At 47.5% G+C, this 16,727-nt stretch overlaps 1 protein-coding gene and 1 non-coding gene across 7 annotated transcripts in view; both read right to left on the bottom strand.

Moving 5' to 3' along the window:
- The window catches only part of LOC130294358 (tachylectin-2-like), a 109,018-nt gene that overhangs the window by 79,391 nt on the left and 12,900 nt on the right, over positions 1-16,727 (bottom strand). The window contains exon 1 of one of the 6 annotated variants that reach the window (XM_056544410.1): positions 12-70. The exons of the other annotated variants lie outside the window; for them this stretch is intronic. The gene's annotated coding sequence lies outside the window, so the exon portion shown is untranslated. Of the gene's footprint in view, positions 1-11; positions 71-16,727 lie in introns of those variants that run through there. 6 annotated transcript variants of the gene reach the window in all.
- On the bottom strand, positions 8,734-8,925 carry LOC130337623 (U2 spliceosomal RNA). Its single transcript, XR_008878481.1, has one exon. It is a non-coding gene; the product is annotated as a U2 spliceosomal RNA (small nuclear RNA).

The raw sequence follows: 16,727 nt of genomic DNA, 5'->3' as shown, positions 1-16,727 counted from the left end.
CATTGTCTGACCTCATTACACATTGTTCTGGATCTGCTCCCAGATGACTGTGGCCTGAACTGTCTTTACTAAAGAGAATTGTAGAAGAAGATGAAGAAACAGAAACAACATGTTCAGCCGTCCTTGTGTTATACAGAATTTTTTTCCCCCCATATTCCAGAACCTTATACATGTATTATCATCACTCACATTAACTCCTGTCCCCTGTACGTCTTACAATTGAATCTACACTAAAACACATACACAATGGGGTCAAGTCCATAGGAAGCCAAGCAGGGGCATTGCTAGGTCTGCAACCATACCCTCAGTCCCTAATCCCACCCTCTTCCACCTACAATCGCATATAGTCTACTTCTGCAATATATTCACTACTACCAGCAGAAAACTGTACAGTGTGGTTTCAGTGATTACACTCCTATCACCCTCAGATCTCAGCATGTACACACTACCCGAGAGTCATAGGAGTGTGATCACTGCAACCATACTCCTATCACCCTCACACAACCTATACATACTCAAGTAGCTTGTACATAGTGAGATCTCACAGATATAACATGGCATCCCTAACATGGCATCCCTAAAAGACCGTCAAACATTTACAAAATAACAAGAATATACAAGGATCAAATATTACCATCATCCTATTACTGACCAAATCCTTTACACTGAAACCAATATTACCAATAAAACCAGAATACAAAGAGGAATATAATCACCTTATATATTACCATCATACTGTTAATGACCAAATCCTGTATACTGGCCCAATAATAACAATTATTCCAGGATACAAGAAGGAACATTACCACCATACAATGTTATCAATAATATCAGTATACAAGGAGGAATATTATCACCATATGTATTACCCACTGGCGTACAAAGGGGGGGGGGCTGCCCCGGGTGCCACTCTCAAGGGTGGTGCCAGGGGCGGACTGACTCGTCTCAGATCCCCAGCAGACAACGCTACATTCTCCTGTATGCGTGATACACGCACATACAGGAGAAGGCGTCCCCTCTGTGTGAGCCGCATCTGCAGCTACACAGAGGAGACGTGACTTCCGCCCCATGCAGCACGCAGTACAGGCGCCGGTGACGTCACTCATCGGCGCCTGTACTGTGGAGGGGAGAGGACGCGGGCCCTGCAGCTGAGGAGATCGCTGCGTGGGATATCAGGTGAGCATACTTTATTTTTTATTTTTTTAACCCTGCCTATACCTACAGGGAAGGGGGGGTGCTCTGAATATACCTATTGGAAAGGGAGGGAGAGGGGGGTGTTCTGCATATACCTATGGGAAAGGGAGGGTGCTCTGCATATACCTATGGGAAAGGGAGGGAGAGGGGGGGGTGCTCTGCATATACCTAAGGGAAAGTGAGGGAGAGGGGGGGGTGCTCTGCATACACCTATGGGAGAGGGGGGTGCTCTGCATATACCTATGGGAAACAGAGGGAGAGGGGGGTGCTCTGCATATACCTATGGGAAAGGGAGGGAGAGGGGGTGCTCTGCAAATACCTATGGGAAAGGGAGGGAGACGGGGGGTGCTCTGTATATACTTATGGGAAAGGGGGGGAGAGGGGGGGTGCTCTGCATATACCCATGGGAAAGGGAGGGAGAGGGGGGTGCTCTGCTTACACCTATGGGAAAGGGAGGGAGAGGGGGGTGCTCTGCTTACACCTATGGGAAAGGGAGGGAGGGAGGGAGACAGGGGGTGCTCTGTATATACTTATGGGAAAGGGAGGGAGGGGGGTGCTCTGTATATACTTATGGGAAAGGGAGGGAGAGGGGGTGCTTTGCATATACCCATGGGAAAGGGAGGGAGAGGGGGGGTGCTCTGCATATACCTATGGAAAAGGGAGGGAGAGGGGGTGTGCTCTGCATACACCTATGGGAGAGGGGGGTGCTCTGCATATACCTATGGGAAAGGGAGGGAGACAGGGGGTGCTCTGTATGTACTTATGGGAAAGGGAGGGAGGGGGGGTGCTCTGTATATACTTATGGGAAAGGGAGGGAGGGGGGGTGCTCTGCATATACCTATGGGAAAGGGAGGGAGGGGGGTGCTCTGCATATACCTATGGGAAAGGGAGGGAGAGGGGGGTGTAGCCCTGCATATACCTATGAGGAAGGGGGGTGTAGCTTTGCATATACCAATGGGGAAGGGGGGTGTAGCTCCGCATATACATATGGGAAAGAGGGGGGGGGGTGTAGCTCTGCATATACCTATGGGAAAGATGGGGGTTGTAGCTCTGCATATACCTATGGGAAAGAGAGGGGGGAGTGTAACTCTGCATATACCTATGGGAAAGAGGGGGGGTAGCTCTGCATACACCTATGGGAAAGAGGGGGTGGGGTGTAGCTCTGCATATACCTATAGGAAAGAGGGGGGGGTGTAACTCTGCATATACCTATGGGAAAGAGGGGGGTGTAAGTCTGTATATACCTATGGGAAAGAGGGGGTTACTTGACTACCTACCTACCTGCCCTTTTACTGTGCAGGACACCAAGGAGGGCATTACTACAGTTTGTGGGCCTATAGATGGGAAGATTGTGTAGAGGAGTAGTGTTGACCGGCATAGGCCATATTAGAATTCGCGATATTTCGCGAATATATGGACGAATATTCGTCATATATTCGCTAAATTCGCATATTCGTAATATTCACGTTTTATTTTCGAATATGCGAAAATTTGCATATAAAATTAGCATATGTGAAAATTAGCATATGCAAATTTTCACATATACGAAAATGCGCACTCCAGTCTCACACAGTAGTATTAGAGCCTTCTTTACACCACACAAGCTGGAAGCAGAGAGGGATGATCACTGTGATGTGTACTGTAAAAAAAAAAAAAATATATATATATATTTTAAAAAATTAATATTCGTAATTACGAATATATAGCGCTATTTTCGCCAATATTCGTGAATTCGCAAATATGCGATATTCGCGAATAAAATTTGCATTGCAAATATTCGCGAGCATCACTATAGAGGAGTGGAGGGCACTGAAAAAATGCAGAGTCTGACATGTTTTTCCTGCAGATGTTAAGAGATCCACATGGCGCTCTTATCCGGACGGAGAAGAAAAGGAAAGAGGGTACCACTGATCAAAAAAGACGTAATTGTGAGTCCCAAAATGTAACTGTAATCACTTATATGGTATACACATCCTGTGTGCAGCTGATATCTACCGCTATATGGTCCTGTATATAATCCCTTTTATTGTATACAGATCCTGTATAGTATACTGGTCTGTGTATAGTGGTTTTATTCAGTACATTATGGCGGTATTATCAAGTTATTGTGTGGTGGTATATATTTACTCCTTGTATACCAGTATTATTGGTTATGGAAACTTACCTACGTTAAAGTGTTTCTTACATATATAAATTTTAATTTATTGTGTGTGGGATTTGGGTGGAATAGGAGCGTGGCAGAAGATTGACGAGCTGCAGAGCCTAGCAGGGGCCCTTGCCTTTTTTTGGTCCGGGGGCGCCCGAGTGTTGTCAGCCCGCCCCTGGGGGGAGGGGAGGGAGGGGGTGTAATAAAGGGGGGGTGCATGTGTGTGTGTGTGTGTGTGTGGGGGGAGCCAAACAAAGGGTCTGCCCCGGGTGCCAAATGCTCTAGGTACGCCCCTGGTATTACCATTATACTGTTACTGAACAAATCATAAATACTGAGAATAATGTTACCAATAATATCACATTTGACAACAAGATTTAGCACATGTGCCATATGGGGAGTGTGCCATGCCAGCAAGATGCAGCGTTTTTACAATGTTTGTGCCATTATCGACGACCACATTTCCCAATGTCAGATAATGACCGGAGAGCAAGTGTAAAATTTCCTGTTGCAAACAGCGCAGCAACTCTTTTGCTCTATGGCTTTTCTCGACCATGCTTAGCAGATTTACAACAGTATGGCAGTGCTTGACTTTGCATCATTGAAAGGAGAGGGAAGGAGGAGGAGGGTAAGCTGCATGCTTCCCTGTCGTGGTATGCAAGATGTCTGTGGAGGAAAAGGTCCTGGATGAAGAGGAGAAGGATAGTCTTCAGATGTCAGAAGTTGAACCAAATTACTACTATTTCCTGGCCTCTTTGCAGTATGGGATGTTGACCCAGTGGGTCATAAAAGAAATGCATTGGCCCAGAGCGTAGCTACTCCTCCAAATATCTTCCATGGCGTGCACTGTGCTGCATACCGATAACTGCATGGAATGGCACACCCTCTCTGCAACATGACTGTGAAAAGCAGAGAAGGCTTTCTTTGCAAAATAATGGCCTAATAATGCCTAAAGTACCAACAAGATGATACAGGAAAGCTTGCACCACCAAAAACTTGGCCAATTGCGAATTAAGACGCACTACAACAGGGTAACTAGGCGAATCTTGTTGTCTGTATGACACAGATTTCTCTATAAATTTAATAGAAGAGGAGAACATGACAGATATAGAATGCCCTGCCTGTGGGCAAGGCCTGGTTGCTAGCCAGCTGGGAGTGACCTGGAGGAACAGCAGCAGTGGCAAGGATTTCCTCACATTGTGGGGCTCCTTGACTGTTACATGTGACCTTGTGATGCTGCTTTAGGTGCCTGCATAGAGTAGTTTCTATAATCCTACCCTGGCTATGGCATACTTATGGTTTGCACAGATGACAAAGTGCCACATTTTCTGCATCTGGTAAGGTAGAAAGGGAGATTTTTTTTGTGCTTACCGTAAAATCTCTTTCTCGTAGCCTTCATTGGGGGACACCTTACAGATGGGTATATGCTCTTGCCACTAGGAGGCTGACACTAGGAAGAAAAAAAGGTTGGCTCCTCCCTGGCAGGATATACCCGCCCACTGGAAGTGAGGTAATCAGTTTTGTCGCAAAGCAGTAGGAGAAGCCAACAAGACATGTCCAAAGGACCTTAGAAAGGAATCCCAGATAAAACAACCCAAGAACCAGAAAAAGTAATCCGGAAAAAAAAAGATGAAGAAATGGGTGGGTGCGGTGTCCCCCAATGAAGGCTACGAGAAAGAGATTTTACGGTAAGCACAAAAAAAATCTCCTTTTCTTGGTTGCTCTTCATTGGGGACACCTTACAGATGGGACGTACCAAAGCAATCCCCTAGGGTGGGAAAAACCAACCACCAGAGAAAAAGAGTCAGTCCTGAGACTGAACTCCTGAGACCACAAAGGCCCGCGGAGGAGCCCCCAGGCCAAAGACAAACAAGGCCCAGAAATCGAGCTCCCGGAAGATCTCCGGTCCATGGATATGGACTAGGACGCCAAAAGAAGGGTCGTCCCAGAAGACTCAAGACACCTGGATCGACCTTTGTATACTCAAGACACCCGGTCCTTAGAGAGACCAGGAAGGGTCGAACAGAAGGCCAGATAAACCGAAGCCATTCCGGAAGGAGATGGGACAAAGTCCCAGGAACACAACAGGGAGATCAGTGTACGCCTGGTCACCACAGGAGGTGGAGACCACAAACTACGGGAAAAAAAAGAAAAAACTGAATCTGTCCTGGAGACCCAAAAAGAACCCCTGACCCAGGAGCCCGCCATGAGCACCTGGAAGGCAACAGTAGCCGCACTGGTGTAATCCACGAGACCTGAACGCCCTCTCTCGGTAGGACCTGGACCCCGAAGGAAAAAAGGAGTGGAAGGCCCTGAAAAGGGGAAATCCTAGATACCTGAGAGATCGACCAGGAAAATTGAGATGTCTGAGCCATCTGGAAGACAGACCCGTAATGGAAGACTCACCCTTGAACAGAAGACCATGTCGAAAAAAATGAAGAAATGGAAGGACTGCAGTAGAGAAAGACCACTCCACCGAATGGGATCGTAGAGGAGTTCGGGTTGGATCACAACACATGCACAAGCCGTCTGAAAGGAAGGCGTTACTGCCTCCCAGGACAGAGTCCAAGTCAAGGAGACCGACCGGTGTTGGACCCTAGAGGTCCGAGCAGACCAGAGCACTCCGAAAATACATCCCGCCAGAAAGGAACCGGAGGGGAAAACACATGAGAACCCAGCTGGGACTCGCAGGCTCTGGGCAAAGGAAGGTCACTCCAGAAGACTATGGAGTCAGGGCAGTACAGACTGACAAACCAAGGACCTAAACTCCTTCCACCAGAGTAGAGCCAAGGCTGCGAGAGCAGCAGCAGACAACCGTAAAAACGAGAAAGAGCCAGGCTGAAATGGTGGACAGTAAGCCTCAAGCCTGGACAGCCCCCCCCCCCCCCCCCCAAAAAAAAACTCAGTTGATTGCTCTTAGCAAAAAAAACAAGGGCCCAGTCAGATACCCTACTTATATAGTGGGAACAGCGGGATGGCAACATCTTGGCGTCAGAAAAAAAAACTTAACAAAATAGTCCCCCTAGTGAAGGGAAACAAGGGTGAACGAGAGAAAACCTAGGTATTGACTCATGTCAAGCACCATGATCCCCATACTCGCTGCAGAAAGGGGACTGACAAAGTGCGCCAGGCATCGAGGAGCAGGGAAACGCTGCCCCACCGCCACGGGACAAGTACTGGGTGGACATAGTCCCCAGGCCCAGCGACAACCCATAACCATGTGGCCCCAGAGGGATGAAAACTCTTCACACTGGAGCTGTGCAAAAATACAAAACATGTTGAGAGCCATGCCACATGGAGACGAAGGCAACCGAGTAGGTGCCTGAGCCACCCTAGAATGAAACCCCAGAAAAGTACCTGGAGGTGTAGGGAGGGGCTGAACTGACTGTGATGCCCCAGCAGGCACAGAGCTAGAACAAAGGTGCTCAGCCATTGCAGGATTGCAGAACAAAACCACAGGGAGGCCCGAGGCGCACCACACCGAGCAGAAGGGAGGGAGGACTCTACCTGTGCAGAGGACCAAGCATACGGAGGGACACAGACATGGGTACCTCACGATAGTAGAGGGGAACTAAACTGCAGACACCCAAAGGTCCGGCAGAATGGAAAAACACACAACAACCAATGGCGTGTCACCACCATGCCTCCAGCAGTCCAACATGGTACTCCTAGAAAAGGGAAACAGAGTGCAGCTGTAGCCAAGAAAAGCCATGGAACCAGCAGGAGACGCCCACGCCCCAGCTCCTAATGGTGCTATACCTCTGGACTGCTGACACAGATGCAACAGATGAGGGATGCATGTGGGGTAGGAAACGTTCCCATGAACCCATAGGCATACTGTGATGAACTGCACATGGAAGGAGTCACCGAACTGCGGCCACTGAAGCGGCAGGAATCAGGAAGGTGACCTGGAGGACTCGAAAGCCCTGCAGGCACAGTCTGGCTACCTGGCATAGAGACCATGGCCACATCGGGTCTCGCGTCCATAACAACACGCAAAGGTGGGCTTCGAGCCGGAAGCCATGAGAGCGGCAGGCATGTGGAGAGGGACCTGAAAAAATAGGAAACGCCACTAATCAGCATGTGGCGCATTGCAGAGGGCTCACAGAGCAACATCGGGAGACCCACTCGTGACTACATAGAAGCAGAGGGTTACCAGAACTGCCACCACACAGTGGTAAGTGTATGATATTTGACCAGATGTAGCAGAAAAACTAAGGAGACAGCCGTCCGGCTGACAGGTGGAGGATTCCTGAGCACACAGGAACACTTCTATGAAACTTCCCCTAGACAGTGGGGCAGCGCAGTGCGGCCAAACGCATGGGCGAACCGGTGGTGTAGGAGACCATGCAGACGAAGACTGGCTGCTGTCAGCCGACCCCTTGCCTGCAGGAACCCTCAGACGGTTGCATGGGAGACCAACACGGAAGGAAACTGTAGACAATGGTCTGGCGAAATGAGTGTCCCTCCAGGCTCTGGTGATAAGGGGACACAGTCAGAGAGCAATCCCTGGGCCCCTTAATGCATTTGGAAAGGCAGTGAAACCTAAAAGCCAGAAATAGGATCCCAGTCACCCTGGGAGGCTTTGGAGCTGTGGATTGTATCCCTTTTGCCCAGCATAGGATCCACCGGATACGCCAGGTCACCCCCACCAGACACCGCGCACTAGCAGAGAGGTACCGGAACTGCGGCCATATACACTGCAGACCTTGGAGAAGCGACAGGCGGCAGAGAAAACCATGCAGACCACTGACTGGTTGACTGGTATGGACCCATGTAGACAACAGTGTATTCCAGCGGTCACCTCACACTAGTAGTGGGGTACCAGAACTTCAGCTGCAGATACTTCAGTCCCTGGAGAAGCAACAGGCGGCAGAGAAAACCATGCAGACCACTGTCTGGCTTACTGGTATGGGTCCATGTAGACAAAAGGTGCACTCCGGCAGTCGTCTCGCACCGATAGGGGGAAGAGTGTGAAAGGTGACACTACTGACAGGACCAAAGAGAGCAGGTAACATCCATGGTCACGCAGGAACACTTCCACGGAAACCTCTGAGATGTACGTGGGGATCCGGGACAGCAGCCGCGGATGTGGGAGCCTGTGGAGGAGGGAATAATGCATGTACGGTAAAGAACACCTGCGGACATGGCAAGCATGTCATGACAACCGGTGGTAGAGGAAAAACAGTCCTGACTGTAACCCGGGTATACTTCCAAGGAGGCATGAAACCCCTGGCACGACCCGCACAGCGAGTCATGTATGTCTCCAATAGAGTGAGAAACCTGTCGAAAGCAGGAATGCCAGAGGCATACCTCCCTGACTTAATGCAGTGTGTCATATAAGGACCCATACAGGATGATGGAGACAGAAAGGGGGCCCCTCATATACTTTTATTTGTTGTACTGTACCCGAAGATACCACCATAGCGGGTCCAGGCATGGGGCGATGGAAGCAAGCTTCCCATCGGCCCACGTACTAAGAAAAAATCTATGTACTATATGGTACCCGGATAAGGGAAGTATCAGATATTAAACTGATAAGAGCCCACACTGCACTTGATCTTAGTCAAAAGGCCGGAAGCAATAGATAGCAGCGGCTAAGACTGCAATTTTGCCAGAGGACACAAGGGTGCATGGAAAAAAAGAGGAGGCGCAATTCAGTTATAGGCCACAAGAGGGCGCCAACCACCACTAAAAGGCCTTAAGACTAGCAAAAAAGATTAACTTTTTTAAAAATTATTATTAATATTATATTATTATTTGTAAATAAATATTTATATATTTGTCAGCAAAGCTCCGAGTCCCCGTCCATCCGGGCGGGAAAGCAACAGTGCCCAGCTGGGAGACGTCCCGCCGGTTAGAAAAATACGGCCTCGAACCAGGGAGTCAGAGGACAGATACAGCCCCTGACTCCTTGGTAGAACTAAAGACCCCTGCAGTATGCCAGACCGTAGAGCTCGCTGCGGGGAGGAGGGGGCAGAGCTAAGCTCCAAAATGAGAAGCACAGATTATCCCCTGTCGGCGCTCTGAAGGCAATGCCGGCAGAGGGACTCCCTACAGTTGAAACCCCAGGTTCCCGCTCTGAACACGGGAAGAAGGGGGGCGGAGCTACCTGCCACCATTATGGCTCCCACCGGCCAGCACAGTGCCGGAGGAGCTGAGAGCCGAGGCTGTGGCTCAAAAAGTACAGGGGCTGCCGCAAAAGCCGGCGGCTGCCTTGAGAAATAACAGACAGGAGAGATTTACAGTGAGAACCCAGACCCCAGTAAAGCTCAGGCCAATGACCCCTTAAACTGCCCCAAAAGACACCCGGGAACAATTAACCCCATAATTCCTGTGTCGGGAGGGAGGAGGGAGGGGGGCAACATACTCACCCACGGACTCCAACTTCATATACTCACCTGTCTTCACCTAGAGATGTCTTCAACCAGCTTTTTAGTCACCTGCATCACGTCATGCTGCTACAGCCCAAGCTTTTTTTCTTCCTAGTGTCAGCGCCTCCTAGTGGCAAGAGCATATACCCATCTGTAAGGTGTCCCCCAATGAAGAGCGACCGAGAAAAGGATTTTCACACAGCAGGATACCGGACAGGTACACCACCACCTGACTGTGCCCCTCCTCTGGAAGGTTTTTTCTCAAGGTTAGCAAAGGCCACTGACCCTTGTCCAGCTGCAGCCATATAATCCCTCTTCAATGCGACCTCAATCCTGCGGTCCATGTGGTTCTTTAAGATGGATCCATCCATGGCAAGAACTATTGCAGTGTCGACTTTTGGAGGTGCAAACCAATCCTCCCATTGGGACTCCTCCAGCAGGAACCGCTTAGAGAAAACAGGAGTTTTTTTCCGGGTTATTCCATTCTTAGTAACATAGTTCAAAAGGTTGAAAAAAGACCAGAGTCCATCAAGTTCAATCTCTATCCCTGATGAGTCCCTCCTGAGTTGATCCAGAGGAAGGAAAAAAACCCTTATCTTAGAGGTAAAAATTCCTTCCCGACTCAAGTATGGCATCAGAATAAATCCCTGGATCAACATTCTGTCCCTATAAATCTAGTATTCATAACCTTTAATGTTATTACTCTCCAAAAATGCATCCAGGCCCCTTTTGAATTCTTTTACAGAGTTAACCATGACCACCTCCTCAGGCAGAGAATTCCACAGTCTCACTACTCTTACAGTACTGTACACAGTATTCTATGTGTGGTCTGACTAGTGATTTGTACAGTGGTAGAACTATTTCATTGTCATGGGCATCTATGCCCCTGTTGATGCCCCCATGATTTTATTTGCTTTGGCATCAGCTGCCCGACACTGGTCACTACAGCTAAATTTACTATTAACTAAGACTTCTTAGTCCTTTTCCACATTAGTCGTCCCAAGTGTTCTACCATTTAATACATAATCCCAGCCTGAATTTTTCCTCCCCATGTGCATAACCTTTTATTTATCAGTATTAAACCTCATCTGCCACTTCTCAGCCCAAACAGCTCACTGTTACAAATGGATCTAGATAGGTTGGTACCCCACTAGTAACAGTCACCCAATCAGAATAATTACCATTGATAACCACCCTCTGTTTCCTATCACTGAGCCAGTTACTTACCCACTTGAACACATTCTCCCCCCAGCCCAATCCTTCTCATTTTATGCACCAACCTCTTATGTGGCACAGTATCAAATGCTTTGGAAAAATCCAGATATACGACATCCAGCAATTCCCCCTGGTCCAGTCTGGAACTCACCTCTCATAAAAGCTGATAAGGTTAGTTTGACAGGACCGATCCCTCATATATCAAGATACCCCAAAATAGCATCTCTTTGAAAACCCTCAAACAATTTACATACAACCGAGGTTAAACTAACAGGCCTATAATACCCGGGGTCACCTTTTGACCCCTTATAAATATTGGCACCACATTTGCTATGCGCCAGTCCTGAGGAACCATCCCTGTCACTATAGAGTTCTTGAATATTAAAAATAGGGGTCTGTCTATAACACAGGGGTTATAGTGATTTCCTGCATTAGCCGATAGCAACCAGGACCCACAGCTAATGACGGACATCGCCAATCGGGCTGATATCCGGCATTAACCCTTTAGACGCGGCTTCTAAAAGTGGTTAATTCCATTCCCAGCTAATTCAGTGGGCTGATTGGAACTGCCGCGGCAAAACCACGGTATACCGATCAGCTGAGAGGACGGGGGAGGTCTCTTACCTTCCTCTCGGTTGTCTGATCGATGCTCCAGCCTTGTGTTCAGCTTTGTCAGGCTGAAGCAATGGAGCACCGATAACACTGATCAACGTTATCCCATGGAGAAGCATTGATCAGTGTATGCAATCTAAAGATTGCATGTTATACTCCACTACGGGGACTAAGTGTAAGAAAAATAAATTTAAAAAATGTAATATGCATTAACTCCTTTCCTAATAAAAGTTTAAATCACCCCCCTTTTCCAATTTTTTAAATAAAAAAAAAATGTTAAAAAAAATAAGTAAAACCTAAACATGTATGGTATCGCCACATAAGTAAATGTCCAAACTATTAAAATATAATGTAAATAAAAACGCACAGTCAAATGCGCAAGTGTAAAAGAATTCCAAAGTCCAGAAATGTGTATTTTTGGTCTCATATTCTAGAAAAAAATGAATAAAATGTGATCAAAAAGGTGCCATCACAATAAAAATGGTCCCGATAAAAACTTCAGATCATGGCACAAAAAATGAGCCCATATATACAGTAAAACAAAAAAGTGGGTCAGAAGTGGACAATTTTAAAACATACAAATTTTGGTGCATGTATTATATTTTTTTAATTAGTAAAATAAATAAAAAACCTATATAAATTAGGTATCCTTGTAACCATATGGACCTAGAGAATAAATATATAGTGTCATTTGTACTGAAAAGTGCGCTGCTTAGAATCGGAAGCGCACAAAATTTACAAAATGGTGTTTTCTTTTTTCAATTTTGCCCCACAAATATCTCTCTTTCTGGTTTCGCTGTAGATTTTGTGGTGAAATCATTGATGGTATTACAAAGTAAAACTGGTGCACAAAACAAGGTCTCATATGGATCTGTAGGTGGAAAATTGAAAGTGTTATAATTTTTTGAAGGTGAGGAGGAAAAAACAAAACTGGAAAAATGGTCCGAGAGGGAAGGAGTTAATATATTTGCTTTTTCCTGATCCCAGTCTAAAATTTCTTCCTCATAATTTTTTAAAGGGCCAACACTTTCATTTTTAAATGTTTTGCTATTTATATAATAAAAGAACATTTTGGGTTAGTTTTACTCTCTTTGGCAATGAGCCTCTGGTCGGGCCCTGCACCATTTGGGACAGATAATTGTCTTTAGTTACAGTCAGAAACCTGTTTCCTTTATGAGATTCACAGGTCTCAGTCACCCAGTTTATATCAGGATAGTTAAACTCCCCATTATCACCACCTCATTGTAGTTTCCTGACTCAGTAATTGATCTTCTGCCTCTTCCATTATGTTTGGTGGCTTATAGCAAACCCCTATTAGAATATTTTTATCTCCGTATAATTCTACCCATAATGACTCCACATTATCGATTCCCTCCCAAATTTCCCTCCCACAGTGCGGCCTTCAGACTGGACTTTACATAAAGGCAAACTCCTCACTGTTTCCGTTTTGTCCGATCCTTCCTGAATAGACTATAACCCTGTATGTTGACCACCTAGTCATAGCTATCGTCCAACTAAGTCTCTGTTATACCCGCTATGTCATAATTTTTCTCAGACATCATCAACTTCAGTTCTTCAGTTTTATTGGACAGACTTCTGGCATTAGTCAACATACAATTCAAAGGGGTAGTTTTTTTCCCCCTATGAAGCCTACCCCTATTAACTATTCTAACCCCTCCCTCCGCTCCACCCCAGGTACATTAATATGTCCCAGCTCTCTATCTACACTATCTCCCCTCCCCCTCTATGTGGTAGAATCCACCCCCCCCTCCCCCAGTCCCTAGTTTAAACACTCCTCCAACCTTCTGGCCATCTTCTCCCTGAGCACAGCTGCACCCTTCCCATTAAGGTGCAGCCCGTCCCTACGGTAGAGCCTATATTCGACAGAAAAGTCGGCCCAGTTCTCTATGAACCCAAACCCCTCTTTCCTACAGCCGCCTACCTCTTACTTTGTCTTTGGTGCCAATGTGTACCATGACTGCTGGATCTTCTCCAGCCCAACCCAGCAACCTGTCAACCAGATCCGCGATGTGCCAAACTTGAGCACCAGGAAGACACACTGTTCAGCAATCCCGGTCTTTATTATTAGGGGGACAGGGTGATCTGTCACAGAGTCCCCCACTACCAGTACCTGTCTGGCCTGCCCTGCACTCCTCCTTTCCGGAACAGACACCCCCCTGGAGGTCAGAGGCAGAGTCCTGCTGCAGTACTGCTAGCTTTGAAACGGCATCCCCCCCTCATCCGCCAACCGAGCAAACATGTTGGGGTGTGCCAGTTCAGGACTAGCCTCCCTGACACTTTTCCCTCTATGCCATTTTCTAACTGTAACCCAGCTAGCTGCCTGGCTGTCCTGCACCTCCATCCCACTATCCTCCCCCACAGAGTCCTTGCCCAGTGAGCAGAAGACTCCTCTCTAAGTTGTCAATGTGCCTCAGTGTTGCCAGTTGCTCCTCAAGATCCAGGATCTGGGCTTCCAAATGGACATCTGACACACATCTCGCACAGCAATATGCACCCTCAAACTGTTGTTCAAGGATTGCATACATTGTGCAAGATGTACACTGGACTGCATTTTCCAACATGGAAGTGTGGTGTCCCGGTACCCTATTGCATGCCGTACCTTGTGTAGTGGTCCCCAAAGCCAGAGTTACTACGTTTAGGTAGGGTCCCCCAGGTGGGGCAGCCCCTAGTCACCTCTTCCTTTTCTAATTTTATGATGTTTTATGTGTACATATTTAATAATGTGTATATTTAATATAATGCATATTAGTGTGCTTACCTTGTTAGCGTCGCAGGACATTCGGTCATGTGACTATGTTAATTCCTGTATGGTATGTTGGAGGTCCTTAGGTCACATGTTTACCCATAACCCTTTGTAAAGGTGATTGACAGAAGTATTGGACCAATTAGCTCTACTCCAGCCCCTGCCCATATAAGGGAGTTGTAGCCAATTATCGCTCTCTTGGGTTGCTGCTCTCGTGGATGCCGGACTAGCAGGACGGATCTGCACAACTATCAAAGACAAGCTAGGCAAGAAAACCTGCCGGTCTCAGCCTAACTAAACCATGAGTCCTAAACTAAATCCCCGCTAAAGCTAGAGTGACTACTGGACCGAAACTAAATCCCCTAAATCCAGTGGAACAGTGCATATCAGTCTCTGGACTCTAAAACGCTTAAGGTCATAACCACTGTCAATCTCTAAGAGACTTTGCTTGTACAGAGACTGTTCCGGTTATGAAGCTTGCGTAAAATCTTCAGTAAAGTTCCGAATGTTTTCAGCAAACTTTCTGGTTGTGGACATTCAATTATTCTATACCTCCCTATTGCTCTTGGGAAGGGTGGCGGCAGGACAAACATTGCAGAGGAGCCTCACCCTGGCTTCACGAATAGAAAGGGTTAACCAGACACCCTTTAGTCACCGCACAGCTACAACCCATATACCCTAGTCCCCCAGGCTATCGCATAGCCCATTTTAGTTTTGGGGATTGCAAAAATAAACAGTAAAAAACAGAAGGAAATATTTCAATTGAATTTAAGTCCCCCCTCACTATTATACTCACACCCACTTGTATACTCACAAACTCAGACAATTGCTAAGTGTATTCAGTGGCGTCGTTAGGGGGGGGGGCCAGAGGGGGTCATGGCCCCCCCCTCCCTAGATCAGGCCATGCCCCCATTTGTGCCCCCCAATTTAAAATAAATAGGGATGTCCCGATACTAGTATCGGGGCCAGGGGCGGACTGACCGGCTGGGTAAAGAGCATGCTGCAGCTGCTGCGGATATCCCTGCCCTGCTCCTGGTCTGCGTATCATTAGCAGAGACCTGCAGAACAGGTATGAAGGTCCTGATGATGGCTCCGCCCCCAGGACTGGAGAGGACGGGGGCCGAGAGCTGACAGGCCTCCGGAACACAGAGCAGCTTCATGTGAGGTGAGTGATGTCCCATGTCCTCCCTCTCTCCCCCCTGATCAGCAGTATAACCTGGGGCTGGGTGATGTGTATAGTAGCAGTCCAGTGGGGTCACTTTCCCTCCTTCAGTGTCCACATGTCACATTATCAGAACAATTTTTGGGAAAAATCGCGGCAAAATTGCGCGGATTTACCGCAATTTTTTGCAAATCGCGGTAAAACCACAGCATTTTTGCCTCGATTTTTCCATAAATTGTTCTGGTAATGTGACCTGTTGGAGACCTGTGGACACTGGAGGAGGGAAAGTGACCCCTCCGGAAGGACAACATGTTAACACACTGCTAGTTTATCATTAACCCCTTAAGGGTACATTCACATGTACAGGATCAGCTGCATATTTTTGCTGCATATTTTGTGCAGCTGATTTTGCAACCCATTAGCTTCAATAGGTAGCAAGATCAGCTGCAGAAAATATACAGCAGATCCTGTACGTGTGAACGTACCCTAAGGGCTCATTCAGGGGTGGATCCAGAGTGTATTTTACGCTGCAGATCCACCGACAATGGACCCTACAGTGCTGCATCCATCTGTGCCTGCTCATCACGGCAATCCTCCGCTACGAGCAGACACGCTTTGATGCGTATACTCGCACACATCATGGCCGCTCCTCCTGCTCTCTGAGCTAGGCCGAGAGCAGCCGCGATGTGTGCGAGTATACATCAAAGTGTGTCTGCTCATAGAGGAGGATTGCTGTTTTGAGCAGGCACAGATGGAAGCAGCACTGTAGGGTCCATTGTCGGCGGATCTGCAGCGTAAAATATGCTGGGGATCCATCCGTGTAAATGAGCCCTAAGGACATAAGGCGTATGTGTACGCACAGTCCCTGCTCCCACTGTGTTGTATAAATCATTAGCTAGAACCCTCAGCTAATGCCAGACATCACCAATCAGGCTGATGTTTGACATTAACACTTTAGATGCCGCTATCAAAGTTTATGGTAGTGTCCAAAAGTTTTAACGCCTTAAAGGAGAGCTCCAGACCATAAAAATTGTCCCCTATAGTGCCGGCAGTAAAAAAATAAAGATGTACATACCTTCCTCCGCTCCCCCGGGGCCTCCGGTAACCGTCTCCGGTCCCCGCCGCACTCCACTTCCTGGTTGCCGGTGGTCGGATGAATCAGCTAATCACCAGTCACAGCGCAGTCTGACTCGGCCGGCCATAGGCTGAGCGGCAGTGTGAAAACGCTTCAGGACACAAAATTCTTCACTACACCGTCAC

Source organism: Hyla sarda, chromosome 1 (genome assembly GCF_029499605.1).
Source record: "Hyla sarda isolate aHylSar1 chromosome 1, aHylSar1.hap1, whole genome shotgun sequence".
Lineage (NCBI taxonomy): Eukaryota > Metazoa > Chordata > Amphibia > Anura > Hylidae > Hyla > Hyla sarda.
Note: the sequence above shows the minus strand (reverse complement) of the source record. Positions and strands in the feature narration are given on the sequence as shown.